Source organism: Taudactylus pleione, unplaced genomic scaffold (assembly GCF_031769625.1).
Source record: "Taudactylus pleione unplaced genomic scaffold, aTauple2 ptg000244l, whole genome shotgun sequence".
NCBI classification, from domain to species: Eukaryota; Metazoa; Chordata; class Amphibia; order Anura; family Myobatrachidae; genus Taudactylus; species Taudactylus pleione.
The window spans coordinates 2,467,170-2,486,282 of NW_028284646.1; the positions used below are offsets into that span (position 1 = coordinate 2,467,170).

The following is a 19,113-nucleotide window of genomic DNA, read 5'->3' on the forward strand; positions in this document are numbered from 1 at the left end:
GCATGGAGATGAAGGACATTTAGTACTATCAACAGAATATGAGTGGCATGGGGTGACATGGCGTAAGTACGATTTAGCATACAGTTTAACAGCAGGTTCCATGTGTTCCTTTCCAACAGAGAATATAAATACAAGAAACAACAAAAATGAATCCCCCTGCACTCATAATTAAATCAGCAATAAGATTTGAAAAACTACATGGTGGTAGATAGTTCAGAGATCTCAGTTGCATATATCTGCAAAAATATGGCTAAGCCTCCAGGCCTCGTCACGGCTTCTCCGATACTGGAGGTCCCTATCACTTGGTCAGATTCTGGGGTGCAGAACCCCAAAAAAGCTGCCGAAGGCCAGCCAGCCCAGGGAAGCACACCAGTAAAAGACTAAAGTGTTAGTTTTTGCTTTATTCTTATTAACACATACTGGCCCTCATTCAGAGGCGGTCGGAGGATGCAAGCGGTCGCTCAGAAACTGGGCGGCCGCTTGCATCCTGACCGGCCGCCTCTGTTTCGGTCGTTAGGCTGTGGTTTTACACCCACAGCTCTAACGACCGCTAGGGTGATGGCCGCGATGGTCATAGACCATCGCGACCATCGGGGCTTACGACAAGACCCTAGGGTAGGGTCTCACTTGTCGTAAGCCCCGGAGAGCTTCTGGCTCTGTCAGAGCCGGAAGCTCTCCACTGACATCACTAGTGATGTCGGTGGGGCCTCCCCCAAATGGCAGGCGTTCCCATGGGAACGCCTCCGTTTGGGCTGCCACCCCCCCGGCCCGCCTTCCAAATGGGGTGAGCTGTCAATCAACATCGACAGCTCGCCCCCTTTGGAAAGAGACCCGCTACGACCGGCACTGTCGGTCATAGCGGGTCTCACGCATGAGCACGAAGGAGCCGGCTCCCTCGTGCGCATGCACACTGGACAAACATCGAGGCGGCCGTGCGGTCATAGACCATACGGCCGCCTTTGAATGAAGCCCACTATGTGTTAATAGGTGATACATAGGTGAAAGCTGTAATTAAAATGCTATGGTCATAGGCATGGAGATGAAGGACAATTAGAGCCTGATTCAGACCCGCTCGCGAGCGCTGAGCGCTCGCAAGCGGGTCAATGTTGCCCAAGTGTGCATGCACACGACGGAGGCTGCACCGTCGTGCGCATGCGCGAGACCCAAATAACGACGATGGGTCTCGCACCAAAGGGGGCGTGCTGTTGATGGTGATTGACAGCATGCCCCCTTTGGTGGGTGTGCCAGGGGCGTGGCTGCCCAGACGGAGGCGTTCCCATGGGAATGCCTACCGTCTGGGGCTGGCCCCACTGACATCACTAGTGATGTCAGCGGGAGTGCTTTTGGCTCTGATAGAGCCAAAAGCACTCCAGGGCTTGCGGCAGCGAGACCCTACTGCAAGGGTCTCGTCGCAAGACCGATGGTCGCGATGGTCTTGACCATCGCGACCATCATTTTGGCCGCTCGCTATAGCTGTGGGTGGTCACCCACAGCTAGACGAGCGGCCAGGAGGCCGCTCCAAAAAGGAGCAGGGACGTCCCTGATTCAGAGCGAGCGCTCTGTCAGAGCGTCCGGCTCTGAATCAGGGCCTTAGTCCTATCAACAGAATGTGAGTGGTATGGGGTGACATGGTGTAAGTACGATTTAGCATACAGTTTAACAGCAGGTTCCACGTGTTCCTTTCCAACAGAGAATAGAAATAGTAGGGGACCCTTCCATATTGTACCCACTTCCTAGTGAAATGGGTAGTGCATGATGATGCAAACCGTAGCATTGCATCTAGGTCAGAGTTGGCCCTAGGCATAGGTAAACTAGGCAAATGCCTAAGGGCATTCCAAGGGTGTTGAGGCACTTGGTCGATGGCGGCGCTGCTCTGGCTGATGCGATTGGAGCTCATCATGCAGCGGGAGGGCACCTGGCAGTGTTAGCAGAAGCAGAGAGTGGGCAGCAGGCAGCAAATAAAATGGCAGCTGGAAGGCTGCTGCGCATGCCCTGACAACTGCAGGGGTGGACTGTGAACGAAGCTGCATTCTCATCTTCCACTTCATCTGTCATCCTGGCAGGGTGAGTTTTGTAAAAATATGAGACATGGTAAGAACTTACCCTTGTTATCTCTATATCTACGAAGTCCATAGGGTTCCACAGGATACCTTGGGGTATAGGCAATGGCGGCAGTCATCGGGCACCTCAGAGTTAAAGTTTTCAGCCTCCCAGGATGCACTGGGTCCCCCTCCTATACCCCACTCCCGAGCCGAGGCAAATCAGTTACGTACCAAGCCATAGGCCGGAGGAGGAGAAAAAAGAGAGAGAAGAAAGTTCTTGAACACACAAGAATTAGATTCTCACCAGAAGGAGATTAAAAAAACGGTGACCAGAGCAAAGCCCATCTGCAGTACAGGAGCGACAGGGCGGGAGTCCTGTGGAACTCTATGGACTTCGTAGAAATAGAGATAACAAGGGTAAGTTCTTACCATATCTCATATTTTCTACTTCAGGGTTCATAGGGTATCCACAGGATACCTTGGGGATGTCCCAAAGCAGTATCCTTTAAGGGTGGGGATGCTCCTGTGCTGAAAGAATCCGCCACCCGAAGGAAGCATCCTGAGAGGCGAAGGTGTCAAATGCATAATACCTCACAAAAGTATGGACAGAAGACCACATGGCAGCCTTGCACAGCTGAACAGCAGAGGCACCATATCGAGCTGCCCACAAAGGACCAACAGACCTAGTGGAATGAGCCCTAACAGAGGATGGAACAGGAAGGCCTTCATGAATATAAGCCTCAGAAATTGCTATGCGAATCCATACTGCCAAAGTTTGCTTAGTGGCAGGCCAACCCTTCTTCCGGAAGCCATAGAGGACTTCCTAATGGAATTGGTATGGTCAACATAAATCCTTAGAGCCTGTACCACATCCAAGGTGGCCTCACCAACCGAGAGATCTGGAGAATTAAAGGCCGGCACTATGATTTCCTCGTTAATGTGGAAACTTGATACCACCTTAAGGAGGAAACTAGGGCAAGTGCAAAGTTTGAAAAATGAGAAAGGGAGGCCGACATGAGAGAGCACCCAATTCTGAGACCCTTCTGGCCGATATATAGGCCAGAAGAAATACAGTCTTAGCTGTAAGCCATTTCAAATCCACTGAGCCAAGTGGTTCAAATGGTGGTCCTTGGAGAGCCCTCAGGACCACAGCCAGATCCCAAGGAGCCACTGGTGGAACAAAGGGAGGCTGAATACGAAGTACACCTTGCAGAAAGGTGCGACATCAGGAAGATTAGCAATCCTATGCTGAAACCACACTGATGGGCAGAAACCTGCACCTTCAGAGAAGCAAGGTGAAGACCGTGATCTAAGCCCACCTGTAGGAAAGCCAACACCCTGGATATCCAGAACACCTGAGGATCATAGCCTCTAGGACGACACCATTCAAAGAAAGTATGCCATACTCGATGGTAAATTCTTGCAGATGCAGGCTTCCAAGCTCTGAGCATGGTGTTAACTACAGAGCTAGAAAAACCACTGGACCTTAAGAGGGATGTCTCAACATCCACGCTGTCAAAGACAGATGACTCAGGTCCAGGTAATGACAAGGACCCTGTGACAACAGGTCCGGACGTAGAGGCAACAGCATCGGAGTGTCTACGGAGAGAATCCGAAGATCTGAGTACCAGTAAAGTCTAGGCCATGCCGGAGCTATCGACAGGAGTGTGCCGCCTTCTTGTTTGAATTTTCGAACCACTCAAGGTAGAAGGGAGAACGGAGGGAAGGGTACGCAAAACGGAAGGTCCATCGGACCGACAGAGCGTCCACCAGAAGAGCCTCTGTGTCTCTTGTTTTTGACCTGTACACAGGCAGCTTGTTGTTGTGTCGGGAGGCCATGAGGTCTATCTCTGGAAGGCCCCACTTGTCCACCAGGAGTTGAAACACCTCCTGGTGAAGAGACCATTTCTTCTGGATGCACGTCTTGACGGCTGAGAAAGTCTGCTTCCCAATTGAGGACTCCCGGGATGAACACAACTGCGTGACGGAGGAAAAGATCTCTACATTACAGGCCTGGGTACGCAGTTGCGTACAGGCCAGGGTACGCAACTGCATACCCTGGCCTGTAATGCAGAGATCTTTTCCTCCGTCACAAAAATCCTCTGTTGTTGAGAGTCCAACAGGACCCTGAGATGGAGCATCCTCTGTGAGGGAACCAGGGTGGATTTCTTCCAGTTTATTAACCAGCCGTAGTTCTGCAACACAGAGGTTGTCAGTTGTAGATGGAGCTGGAGTACCTCTGGAGATCCTGCTAACAACAGAAAGTAATCTAGATAAGGCAACAAGCAGACCCCCTGCATCCGCAGGTGGGCTGTCATTATCACCATAACTTTGGTAAAGACTCGAGGCACTTTTGCCAGACCAAAGGGCAGTGCCTGGAACTGAAAATGTTGGTCGAGAACTGCAAACCTGAGGAATTGCTGGTGTGTTAAGATAATGGGGACAAGCAGGTAGGCATCCTGAATGTCCAATGACACTATGAAATCCCCAGGCTCCATCACCAGAATAATGGAACGCAGCGTCTGCATCCTGAACCGAGGAACCCTCAAGGACTTGTTGAGGGATTTGAGTTTGAGGATGGGTCGGTAAGACCCACTGGGTTTCTGCACCAAAAAAAGATTGGAACAGAAACCCATGCCCCACTGGGAGAATGGAACATGCACTATAACTCCAGCCTGGAGCATAGAGTGCAACACTTTCTGTAGTTCCAGGGCTTTGTTCTGATCTGATGGAAGACCTGTGGTGAAAAACCTGCCGGGGGCCTGCGCCGGAAGGAGAGGGCATACCCCCAAGAGACCACCTTGTGTACCCAAGTGTCCTTGGTAGTCAGGTACCAGCACTTGGCGAACCGAAGCAGATGGCCTCCCACTCTGGGATCCCCAAAAGGGAGGCCTGTCCCGTCTGGCAGAAGGCTTATTGTCCGACTTGGGGGCAGGACGTTTTGTACTCCAAGCCTGTTTCTTTGGCTTGGCAGATTTCTTGGCCCCTGACTGTCTCGGAAAGGACTGTACTTTGGACTTACCCTGGGCCCTATAGGGCCGAAAGGACGAAGTATCAGACCCTGATGGGACTGTAGCCGATGGCAGACACGCAGACTTAGCTGCTGCCAGAGTGGCCACAATTTTGTCCAGATCAGGGCCAAATAGGACCTGTCCATTAAAAGGCAAGCATTCCAATCCCTTTTTGGAATCTGCATCCGCTTTCCAAGAGTGCAACCAAAAGGTGCGGCGAGCAGCCACTGCTGCCTAGGAGATTCTGAAAGTGAGGAGACCTATATCCAAGGCTGCTTCACTAATGTACGTGAGTCTCTGAGATTGCCCACTAACTCCGCCTGCTCAGCAGAAGAGTCAGGGTCCAGAGACACCTCCAAGCTATCAGCCCAGTGCTCCATGGCTCTGGCCACCCAGCACATGGCCATAGCCAGTCTGGACACCCGTCCAGCAAGGGAATAAATGGATTTTAGGCATATTTCCACCTTGCGATCCATAGCATCCTTTAAGGAGGACATGGAGGGCATGGGCAATGTAGCACTCCTCACTAGGCATGTGACATGAGAATCCACCTGAGGAGGGATTTCCCACTTAGAAAAGTAATTATCCGCAAAAGGGTATGCAAAGGCCAAGCGTTTTTGAGGCTGGAACCGTTAACCCGGATTTTTCCACGCCTCCTCTAAATGATCCACCAACTGACCAGATAGAGGAAATACAGTGGCATCACCCGTAATATCCTTAGAGAAGGCATATTTGGATTTGGCCACTAGGGAAATCTCATCCTCAATAACCAAAGCCGCATGGACTGCCAGGTATATACTTTAGACTTTGACTCCGCCTCCTTAGTATGAAGGGGCTCTTGGTCCGAAAAGTAATAAATCTCACCATCATCAGACGAGACTTCATCCTCATCAAACTGAACTGTCTGAGACACTAAAGGCCGCTTAGGAGGCCGTAATGAGGACTCCCCCTGTAAAACACCCGGCAGGTGCTGTACCGTATTGGACAATGAATTCATCCACGCAGGCTCTTGTGAGACCTGGGGAGGTGAAAGCGGGAGACACTGGGGTACCATCAACTTCATGGGGAACCCCTACATGGGTGATGAAACTACCGACTGCTGCGATAAACCCATCTGGGGGACCGCAGGGGGCATCGCCAGCTGTCCCACAAGGGTTGTAAGTGCCTTAGCAAAACAAGCCCAGGGCAGTTCCTGCAGAGGCACAGTGACAGAAATCAGGCGTGATATAAGATAACACGCCCTACATAACCCCTCAGAGTTTCCATCACCCTCCGCTAATGGTACATTACATGTGGTACACATTAGCAGAAGAGGAAAGTCACGTTCACTCTCAGACATGATGAGTGTAATCGGAGTGTATGTGACTCCCCTCACAGAAAATACTTTCACTGTGAGGTAATAAACACCCTGCAACACTGCACCGCAAGGGCTTTAGCAGAGGAAGAACAGGGATAGTAAAATGTCTGACAGTCACTGAAAGTACAGGCAGACAGCACTAGCAATAAGTCACATATAATGCAGAAATGAATCCCTGCACTACCAGCGGTATGATCAACTACACAGACACAGAGCCTGGCAGCAAACAGTGCTGCATACTCTGACCTTATCGGAGGAGAGGTATGCGGGGGGACCTGCACCAAGATGCAACTTGTATCTAGCGTCCAGCAGCATTTGCACATTCAGAAAATGGCCGCTGAGGGGAGGCGGGCCCGGGGGAGGAGCACGGACACAGCCCGCCAGACTGCTATGGAGAGGCACTGTGCAGCGGGGGAGGCACTGGCTGTGAGACAGGGAAGGCACGTTCCCCTGGCATGCAATTAACCCCTGGGACGCTGGAGCTTTTACAGCTCAGCTGCAGCCTGCTGTCCCATGTGGTCTAGTGGAAGCGCAGGTTAATACCTGACTCCACACGCAGCCTGTCCCCAGGGAGCCCCCTACCTGAGGACCTAGGACTGTGTATCGGCAGGTACTCTCCGCGGGACCCCGCCGCTTACCTGACCCCCTTGAATCCGGCAACAGTCCGGGTAATCCGGGGTCACCGCTAGCTGTGACCCCAGACACCCACCAGCATCCCCAGATCAGTACTGGCGTTCTGGTCCGGCGGGGCGGAGGAGCGACAGCATAGACGTCAGTACTGACTGTCTATGCTGTACAGCTCTTGTTGCAGCAACGCTGATTTAAAGAACTTCAGGGGCAGGGGCGTATCTACCCATTGGCCAGGATGGCACTCACCAGGGGCGCCGACCATAGGGGGGGCGCTGCCCGGCAGTGCCACCAGTAGCCAAGGGGTGGACAAGTCCCCCGGGCACCACAAGTGTAGGGCAGACCGCAGTGAAAATGGTCTGCCCTACACAGTTTACAAACAGACAGCAGCGGCTGTGTGTTTGTAATAGCAGCCAGCTAATGAGAGTCTGCCTGACTCATTAGCTGCTGTGTCGTCCACGGAGGGAGCCGGCTGGAGTTCACTCATGAGCTCCGTGTTTCGGCTCCCCCCGCAGCATGTGATGGGAGAGACGTCATACGTCATGACATCTCTTCCATGCAGGAGAACAGCGGGCCAGGACTCCTACAGCGGCGGTCGCATCAGGAGCGGGGACCAGGTAAGTTTAATTTTTTTTTTGTTCTATGTGTGTGTGTTTGTGTGTAAGCCTGGCACGGGGGGGCACTGAAATAGGGGGTGTCCGCTACTGGGGGCACTTTATGGGGGGGTACCCGCTACTGTATTGGGGTGGCCACTACTGGGGGCAATTTATGGGGGTGGCCACTATTGGGAGCACTGTATAGGGGTGGCCACTACTGGGGGCAATTTAGGAGGGGTGGCCACTACTGGGGGCACTGTATAGGGGGGTCTACAACTGGGGACACTGTATAGGGGACTACTACTGGGGCACTGTATAGGGGGCTACTACTGGGGGCAATGTATAGGGAGGGACTACTACTGGGGGCAATGTATAAGGGGGGCTACTACTGGGTACTATTACTGGGGGCACTGTATAGGGGGGACTACTACTGGGTACTATTACTGGGGGCACTGTATAGGGGGACTACTACTGGGTACTATTACTATTACTGGGGGCACTGTATAGGGGGGACTACTACTGGGGGCAATGCAGCATAGGGGGGATTACTACTGGAGGCACTGTATAGGGGGGCTACTACTGGGGGCTATGTATACGGAGGACTACTACTGGGGGCAATGCAGCATAGGGGGATTACTACTGGGGGCACTGTATAGGAGGGGCTACTACTGAGGGGTGCTGACATGCTGCATACCTCCCAACTGTCCTGATTTCAGCAGGACAGTCCCGTTTTACAGGCACTGTCCATTCTGCAGGCCACAATGTCCCATGGGCAGAGGGAAGTTGGGGAGGACACTCTCACACCGCTGCTGTGCATAGCTGAGCAGCGGTGAATGGATGGCGCGCCATCCATATACACTCTGCTGGGGCTGGATGAGGCTGGGGGCTGTTGATAGGTTACCTAACCCATTTCCGAACGTGCCTGTGGCGTGTGCACATGTCCCTCTTCCCCTTCTTGAAAAGTTTGGAGGTATGCATGCTGTGCTGGTAGAAGAGTGCTGGGTGCTGACATGCTGTGCTGGGAGAGGGGTGCTGACATGCTGTTTTGGGAGATGGGTGCAGGATATGGGGTGCTGACATGCTGTGCTGGGTGAGGGGTGACATGGCATGCTGGGAGATGGGTGCTGACATGCTGTGCTTGGAGAGGAATGCTGACATGCTGTGCTGGGAGAGGGGTGCTAACATGCTGTGCTGTTGGATGGGTGCTGGGTATGGGGTGCTGACATGCTGTGCTGGGTAAGGGGTGACATGGCATGCTGGGAGAAGGGTGCTGACATGCTGTGCTTGGAGAGGAATGCTAACATGCTGTGCTGGGGGATGGGTGCTGGGTATGGGGTGCTGACATGCTGTTTTGGGCGAGGGGTGCTAGTTGTGGGACTGCTGGGAGAGAGATGCTGGGTGAGGTGTGCTGACATGCTGTGCTGGGAGATTTGTGCTGGATGAGAGGTGCTGTGCTGTGATGAGTGCTGTGTAGTGAGGAGAGAGCCTGGGGTGTTGTGCTGTGAGGAGAGAATTCTGGACTGGGGCTGGAGAGATATAAGATGTGAGTACAGCACAATGGGGGAAGGGGAGCACAGCAAAAGCCGAGAAAAAACATGTCCCCCAAATAGGGGCGTATCAGATATAAAACTGATAAGAACAGATACTACACTGATCTTAGCCAAAAGACCGAGAAGCAATATAGAAAACACACAGAACAACATAGTGCATACAACGAATGTAAAACAGAACACAATAGCAGGTAAAGCAGAGCTGGGAGGACAACCAGTGTCCCCTGTGGAATCAGAGAAAGGGATTTTACTGGTAAGTATGAAAATCCTATTTTCTCCTTCATCCACCAGAGGACTCTGGAGATCTAGACACTGAGAATGTCCCAAAGTTATCCTCACTCGGGTGGGAAAGCCCTGAGTAACCTGCCAACCAAAAACCCTGCAACCAAAAGTAGGTTCTGAGGCCGCGAAGGTATAAAAACAAGAGAAGCAACAAAGGCGTGGCCCGTGGACCAAGTGGCCGCACAGCAAAAGTGAGTTTCTGAGGCGCCACGACAGGCAGCCAAAGAAACACCGCCGCACAAGTGGAATGCGCATGAACAGAAGAAAACAGTGGAAGCCAGGAACCTAACAACATGCGCCTGTCGGATGGCCAAACAGAGCCATCTGGCACGCCTTCTATATAGAAGCAGGCCAATCATGGAAGCAGCAATCAAAAGACAACCAGGAAACTGACGTTCACAATGCTGCTGTACTGGCCATAAATTTGAAGAATCCGCACCACCTCCAAGGAAAGGGACAACAGAGAGCCATCCGACCACACCAGAACACAATCTGTTGGGTGATGTGGAAGGCTGAAATCACCATAGGCAGGAAGATGGCAATGCACGGAGTTCTGCACCGACATCATGAAAAAAAGAGATAAGGAGGGCGACAAGAGAGAACTTCCAATGCGCCTGGGCGAAACCAAAACCAATAGGAGGACCAACTGTTGAGAGAGGAGTTTCGGTTCCACATCCTAGAAAGGCTCGCACAGAGAAGACTGGTAGAACATCAGAACCAACAGAAATATAGGCAGGACAAACAAAGGCTGTATTCGGATAACTGCCCTGAAGAAAAGTCAAAATTTGATGGAATAAGGCTAGGTGGCGCTGAAAAAGATTGACAATGCTGAGACCTGAACCTTGAGAGAATTGAGGCGTAACCCAGCGTCCATGCCCCAAAGAAGAAGAGAAGGAGACAGGACAAAATTGAAGCAATGCAGGGAAAAAACCCTGCTCAGCACACCAGGTCACATAAGACTACCAGATGCAATGACGATGAGCTGACGGAATGGCGTGCGAGTCTAGAGCACGGTGGGAACCACAGAGTCATGAAGCCTGCTATGACTAAAGAGAGAGTACTCAACAACCATGCTAATAAATGTACCCGCTGTAAGACTGGGTAAACAAAATACCTAAAACAGGAGGTCCGGCGAAGAGGTAGTAGCTAGGGATCCACGACAAGGAGCAGTAGTAAAGCTAAGAACCAGTTTCAACAGGGCCAGTTCAGAGCCACCAGGATGACCATGGCCACCGCTCACTAGAAATACCAGAGGACTCACAGAAGAAAGGAAAACAGGAGGAAGCATAATATTGTACCTCCAAGAAACAGTCAGAGCGTCTACCGCCTCTGCACTCTGATCCCGAGTCCTGAAGCAGTACCGAGAAATCGGATGATACTGCCAGGAGGCTATGAGATCCATGATTGGTCTGCTCCACCATCTGACTAGCTTTAGGGAAACCAACAGGTGAAGAGCCCAGGCTTCTGGGAAGAAGGTCAAGACGGCCTCCCAGTATTACACTCTTGGAAAAGTGCCATCGAGATCGCCATCACATGGAACTCTCTCCGTAGAATGCGACTCGCCTTTCGCAGGGCCATACAGCTGAGCATCCCGTCTAGGAGGTAGAAGTACATGACTGCAGCACCATTGTCCGACTGTACTAAAAGAGGCCGACCATCAAGACAAGAGGTTAATTCCAGAAGAGCGTTGAAGATTGTACGGAGTTTCAGCATATTGATCTGTAGGGTCGACTGGATAAGCGACCCTCAACCCTAGCAATGGTGGTGCTGAACACTGATAAATACCTACAGTATGTCAGACAAGGCGTATTCCTTTAGCAAGGAGTGAAGACTGTTAAGTTAAAACCATAGTCACTTCTGTACCTCAGAAGACAATGTTGATATAACCCCTTAATTAGATATCCACGCAATACAGGACTGGCAGACCAGGTCTATCTGACCTAGAAGGATAGACAGTCAGCAGGAGACAAAAAAAAACTAACAAATGTAGTAGTTTATGTACACTAGGTCAGACCAATGTGATTGAAGATAGGAAGGCTTGTAGTGTGTAGAGCCTAACTGATATGAGATGCATGCAATGCGCCTGTCACTCTTCTAAATGGCTCTGAGACAAGAGTGTGTAATGTTCTGGTTTAGTTGTGGACCCGGGATGGTGACAGGAGCTGACACAGAAGCGGATTGAAATAAAAAGGTAGATTCTTTAATGTGTGATTTGGCAGACATGGGATTGGCAAAAGCAAAAGTACAGGTTTAGCACTAAAGTGCACTTGTAAACTGTAGTGAGGGTAATGGGAGAATGTCCAGATGGTGGCAGGTGAGAAAAGTCCAATATGCAGGTTGGTGAGCTGAAAAAACACAGGCAGAGGTGATGAGTCCAGCTGGGAGTGAAATGGAAAAAACACAGGCAGAGGTGATGAGTCCAGCTGGGAGTGAAATGAAGACAAGGTGCAGGGTGTCAGCAGGCTCAGGCACTCAGGCAGGACAAAAGGTAGTGGATGATGCAGGGTAGTCCAGCAGGTTTTTCTGGAGCTGACAAGCAGGCTGCCAGGTAGCGTTTACACAGGTAACCAAAGGTGAGCTCAGAGAACTCCCTCTCAGCTAGGCTAGGATACACGTTGCACTGGCAATGAAGGAAGGCTCTGGACCTTCCTAAATACCCCGTGCCACGCTATGACTGGCTGGAAGGAGCACATGAGTCACCAGGATTGGGCAGTTAAATCACATGGTCAGAAGGCAAGATTGCGGCGCCCATGCCAAACGGAACGGAAACACCACCAGGCCTCACCAACCCTGAGTGACAATGTGCCCGCACAGAACCACGCACAGCCAATGCCCCTCGCCAAACACCAGAGACACCACCAGACACCCCCCGCCATAGTGACCTCACAGGTAATACCCGCCGACCACCATGCCGATAAACCCTGGCCATGACAGTACTCCCCCTTTTTGGGTGGCCTCAGGACACTCACCAGGCTTCTCCGGATGGGCGGAATGGAATTTCCTGATGAGTGCAGTAGCATGGACATCTCGGACATCGGTCCAACAGCGCTCCTCCGGACCGTAACCATTCCAATCCAGCAGGTATTGCAAATGGCCTCTGGAAAGACGGGAATCCAGGACCTGGGAGACCTCAATCTCAACTCCTCTTTCAGTCCGGACTTGGGGAGAAGCAGGCAGGGGTTTGAGTAAGGACACATGAAAGGAATTGGGAATTTTTAGATATAAGGGTAACTGAAGGCGATAAGCCACGGGGTTTATGACCTCTATTACGGTGAAGGGCCCGATGAAGCGTGGGGCAAATTTCATAGATGGTACTCTGAGACGTAGGTTCCGGGTGGACAACCAGACTTGGTCTCCAACTTGCATGTGTGGTACCTTCCTATGCTTTTTATTGGCCTGGGTTTTGTAACAGGAGGATGCCTTCATATAGTCAGCATGCACTTGAGTCCAGATGGCAGCAAAATCCCGCACCATGTCTTCTACGGCTGGGACATCAAAGACAGGCAGGCTTTGGAATTCAGGAACCCGGGGATGAAGATCGTAAATGATCTGGAATGGAGTTTGGTTTGTTGAAGAGTGGTAGGAGGCATTATGTGCGAACTCGGCCCATGGTAGCAATGCGGCCCAATTATCTTGAGACGATGTCATGAAAATCCTCAGGAAGGTCTCAAGGTCTTGATTAACCCTTTCAGTGGAGCCATTGCGTTGTGGGTGGTATGCCGTGGAAAAATTTAATTTCACCTACAGTACAGAACATAAGGCCCTCCAAAACTTTGCAGTAAATTGAACACCACGGTCAGAGACTATCTCAACAGGAAGACCATGGAGACGGAATACGTGTTGAACGAACAGGTGAGCCAGGTCAGGAGCAGTAGGCAGCTTCTTTAGGGGTATGAAATGGACCATCTTTGAGGATCGGTCTACTATGACCCAGATATTGGTAAACCCTTGAGAGTTTGGCAGATCTGTGATGAAGTCCATGAAGAGATGTGTCCATGGACGTGATGGAGTGGGTAATGGCAACAATTCACCACCCGGGGCCTGTCGGGAAGATTTATGCTGGGCACAGGAGGAGCATGAAGAAATGAATTCTAACATGTCTGCTTTCATGGATGGCCACCAGTAGTTTCTCTTTAAAAACTCCAAGGTCATCCGGGTGCCAGAGCTGCTTCCTTAACCCCAGGGCCACGAAAGATTTCGTAGTAGGAGGCTGTACCTGTCAGGTGGCGAACACTCTTGACTCCAAAACAGGGGTATTGTGTTGATTCTTCAGTTTGTCATCACAGAGGAGAGATCTGGATAGAGCATCTGCCTTTTGATTGAGTGCCCCAGACCGGAACATCAAGGTGAACTGAAACCTGGCAAAAAATATTGCCCATCGAGCCAGGCGAGGACTCACACATTGAAGATTTTTGAGGAAAAGGAGATTCCTATAGTCAGTAAACACGGTGAAGGGGAACTTTGCCCCTTCCAGGAGGTATCTCCATTCTTTTAGTGTCAACTTCACTGCCAGGAGTTCTTGTTCGCCTATGGTGTAATTTATTTCGGCTGGAAGGAGCACATGACTCACCAGGATTGGGCATTTAAATCACATGGTCAGAAGGCAAGATGGCCTCACCAACCCTGAGTGACAATGTGCCCACACAGAACCATGCGCAGCCAATGCCCCTCGCCAAACACCAGCGCCACCGCCAGACACACCCCGCCATAGTGACCTCACAGGTAATACCCGCCGACCACCATGCTGAGAAACCCTGGCCGTGACAGAGTGCCTGCCTAGAAAAGTAGAGCAAACTCTTACCTGTGAGCGACCAGGGACACCTGGTCTTTATGTACACTCTTATTGACCCTTGTTCAACATTGCCAATATCGTCATGCAGGTAGAGCATCAATAGTTTCCGTAGGTCATCCTGAGACCTTACACTCTAAAGCGTGGTCCTTAGACTGGAGTTGCATCAGTAAAAGCCATGCCCTGTGTAAAAGAATTAGCAGAGTTGTAAGTGGAGACATTTGTGGTTGTACCAAGAAACTGCAGTCTATGACTCACAGAATGATAACAGGCAAAACTAGAATTCCTCATATAGGAGGAGAAACAAGACTCTTAGGGGTATATTCACCAAAGTGAGAGTTTTTAGAATCGGAGATGTTGCCCATAGCAACCTTTCAGACTCTAGCTATTATCTTCTAGAAGGTGCTAGTTAAAGAATGTGATTGGTTGCTATGGGCAACATCTCCATTTCTACAAACTCACACTTTAGTAAATATACCCCCTAGTCTAAGGGACTATGGACCTCATTCAGAGTCGGTCGGAGCGGCCGCACGGTCGTACGGGAAAAGGGGCCGGATATGCAAATGATTCCCTCGCAAGTTGTGTACCTAAGTTCGGATCGGTAGCTGGCCGACCAAGGGGAGGAAGCGGCCAGAATTTAAAAAAATACGCCCCCTTCTTGTACGCATTCGACCGACTCTGAATGAGGTCCTAAGGTTGACCATACCCTCTCTTAAGCTCTACGATCATGTCAGTGTAAAAACCTCCCATGTCACATGTGCCATGACGCTACTTTGTTAATTATGCACTCCCATAAACCGTATGCACTCCCATAAAACGCCGTTTGCATAATTAGGCACACCTGCATTCGGAGCTCCACTCCCCCGTTATCAAGCACCTTCCCCTGTTACCACCCACAAATGCCTCATTCTGTCACTCAAACTACCGACCTGGCTGTGATCAAGGAGAGAGAAATTTCAGATCGTAGCGGCTAGTTTGAGCACGTGCATTGCGAACTTTACGCATGCGCAGTATAGCGAACATCGGTGGGGTACGACTGTGCGGCTGCTTCGACCGACTCTGAATGAGGTCCTATATCTATATAAACACATATGGCCCTAAAAATTCTAAGAGTGGGCTGGAGCTAAGCACCCCCGTGACCACCTGGCTTCGGGGACATCTCCCAACAAGACCGACTCGAGTGCCTGTTAGTCCGGAGAGGTAACACAGTCCGGAGCTCCTGATCAAGTACTGTGCAGGTCCACTCATACCTACCAGCATGATATTTGTACCTGCACCACACTGATCATCACATGGACTAACTGCATATCACTATCAGCGGGACGCTGCTGCAACTAGTACAGACCAACAGACTTTGCAATAATATCAGCACTACCATTGTTTGATATTACGGATACTTTGAATTAACGAAGGACAAAAAGACATTTAGTCACCTGACAACGTTGGTCCAATCGTGAACAGGACCAACCAATGAATAGTGGCCACTAACTGTATCCATTGCCTACATTATTTAAATTGTTTATATTGTGTTTTTATGATGCAGTAGGGGATACTGATGACCATTTAGATTCTTTGATTTGCTTCAATCAGTTTATTTATTTATGACGGCATAGTAAAATATTTTAAGCACCACCTTTTCCTCTTCTCTGTAGATCCTCCTCTCTATATATCTATATCATTGATTATTCTCATAGAGACAGTGCTAAACATATACGCACTAAACGCACACAATACATCAAGAGTGTGCGCGGTAATTCTTTCCCCCCTTTCTAAAAGCTGGGGCTTCTGGGGGATAGAGGGGCAGGAGTCATTCACACTTAAAGATTTAAAGTGCCAGCTCCTCTCATCTACCCGTCTATACCCCAGTGCCTAGATCTCCAGTGTCCCCTGGTGGATGAAGGAGAAAACGCACATTACAAACTACTAGCTTACATGCTACTTATGGTGCAGCCTAGGTCTATGGACCTGATTCAGAGATTGATGCTGTTAGCATTTCTGCTGTGTCTTTGGACCCAGCAGCGATGCTTACATATGCTAATGCAGCAGGAGGCATCTGATGACAAAAGATGCCTACAGCGAGCATCACAGATCCGAGTGCTGCATCCGAAGACGCAGTATCAGATTACCATCAGTTGCCATGGCCGCAGTCATTGCAACATACTCAGAATGGGCAATGTAACTGCTCAGCCGAGGCCATGCTTCATCTGCTTTGGAAGACGCAGACCCTGGCCCCAGCATGCCTACAAAATGCTCCCTTTCACCACCCCTAAACAACCGCAGCATGTCAGTTATGATACAACTTTGGGGACACTGCGAGCGATCTTGAAGGACCTGTTCTGTACATGCGCAGTATGGGTCTTGTGCATGCGCAGTCCACCCGCCATCCTAGATGGATGTTAACCAACGGGTTTGCATACATTTCTGAATCAGGCCCTTTAAACAAAGTCTACTTATACATCAGAAATGAATGTAGGAGCACCTATTATCTATACCTTCTGTATGATGGCCATATGGGAAGGTTACTGAATTTCAATACAGCGGAAGTCCCATAATAAAATGAGGTGTGTTTTCCAAATAAATCAGTGTTCGAGGCTATAAGAAGAATCTTGATATTTACCATTTGTCATTGGTTTGTTTCTACAGACTAGTACTAATGATTGACAATTCCTCAGATTTTCCTGTGCTATATGTATACCATGGCAACCACAGTCATATTATGTAGTGAGCAGAGAAGTCTTTGAAAGCCCCTTTGAGCTCTGTTTTCACTGTGAAATCCTTCCCCACCTTCTTCCCACTCTTCACTTGACATGCGGAGAGCTGTCATCCAGTGTTGGTCATATTTGGTTGTCCTCCAGAGAGGTACTGTAAAGGACATTATGATTTGCAAGAAGATAGTTAAGAAAAATGACTCAAAAACCTCCTACATAGTATTGCTGCTGTAATATATAATTATGGAGCTGGATGCTAAATTGATTTTCACACAATCTGCCGATGTTGCAGATCTGCGCTTACGCAGGAGCCACACTATGTGCAGATCTGGTCCTGCAATGTCGCTCGCAGTGCCCCAAAAACCACAGCATGATTGACATTCTGCCGGTGTTTGGGGTGGCTACGGGCAGCTTTTCAGAAAACATGGGGGTGTTGGCCCTGTTTCTGCACGTGCCGAAGTCCTTGGATGCAGCTTCACTGGCTCCAGCAGTGTAATTTCACCGGACATCCTCAGTAACCTAATGGTTACACAGATGTCCAATGTTCACGCAGTTGATCTAGTGATGCATCTTCAGATGCAGCCATGGGATCACAGAAGCCGGCAGTGGCCATATTTTTATTTAAGACTCCTCTTGCGACTTTTGCATAATTACATAATTATAAGTACACAGATGCAGCAGCTGTGCCTTTAGCATCCACTTCTGAATCAGCCTCTATGTTCAGAAATGCTGCTTTGTTTTATAGTTTGTATGCATTTATTATTATTAGCATTTATTTACATAGCGTCAGTAAACTCGGCAGCACTTTCTGATTGTTACCAAACATTAGTAGTAAAAATGAATGGAGGCGGGATGCAGCAAAGCAAGAAATGCGGTCAAATCCTTGAAAATGCCGTTTTTGGGGGACTGACCACATTTCTCATATGCATCAAGCCTTGAAATGCAATATATTCTGGGGCTTTGATTTTGGGGCATTCTTCAGATGGCACTTTGGGGCATTCTTCAGATGGCATCGCCCAATAGAAGCCTATGAGCTTCTATTCGCAACGTCCCCCCTGGGAGGGATCACATTGGTGCATGCACAGAAGGACACCAGAGGGACTTCTGGCATATAAAACCAGAAGTCAGTCACTCGCATAGGATAGCTCTTACCGAGAGAGCTGTCCTTTGCATTTTCCATCATGCATACCGACAAAGCGTGGCGCATGGGCATAACTACCATAGGTGCAAGGGGTGCAGTTCCATCTAATTATTGTGAATTGGCTTTTAGCGACGTTTTGTAGCTGGAACATACGTACTCTCCCAGAAGTTGCAGATTTTCGGGTAGTCCCCTGCACCCCTGGAGAAGTCGGTGGATCTCCCACATCCCATCCACTTCCTAATGAAGTGGGCAGGATGGGGAGATAATTACCGGGAATTGTGGGTCTGTGAGGAGGGGACGTGGGTAAATCGTTGTAAATGGCCAGCTGCAGGCTACTCCCGTAGAGGAGAATTAAAATGTCGGCAAGTATGCCTTGGAAGATGTACTTTGTTGACAGGATGAAGCTGTTGACGTCCACCGGTTTGTGTTCTGATTTACGAGTATTTCTAAATCTAGAAAAATGACGGAATCTTTGCTTTAGTTTGATGTAAATATGAGATTTAATGTAGTAGATGAATGCTTGGATGCTTTAAAATGTTTGTTTTTGCTTCACCTTTGACAAATTTAATTCCTCATTACTAGGGGGAATGGCTATAGGTGGGCAGGGTCTGGTCCCACCTTGTTGTTATTGCGTGCAAAGTTGAGGGGGCACCACTTTAGCTATGTATTTTTTCTAATTGATAATAAATTGATGATTAGCATTGCTGTCATACTGTAGTTGTTCTTTATTCATAATCAGTTGCATAGCGAATCCAGTTCTGCAATACATAAATCTTATGACTTCCTTACATGCTTATGACCAAATATTTAGCATTATACCTAATAAGCTAATCATTGGTTCTAAAGTCACAGGCACTAGTTACAAGTTATATAATTATACACATATTGCTGATTCATCCGTTAGGCAACATAAGCTCTCATCTAGGTCCTAATGGACGCTCAGGAGCAGAATTGGACTGGCTCGCTGGGGTTTTGGTGGGATTCGCTGCCAGATCATGTATTTGAGGACA

The 19,113-nt window shown here is 49.6% G+C and overlaps 1 pseudogene; it reads right to left on the reverse strand.

The window, feature by feature from the left end:
• Nucleotides 1–9,197: 9,197 nt before the first annotated feature.
• On the reverse strand, nt 9,198–9,313 carry LOC148516634 (U2 spliceosomal RNA; annotated as a pseudogene).
• Nucleotides 9,314–19,113: the final 9,800 nt, after the last annotated feature.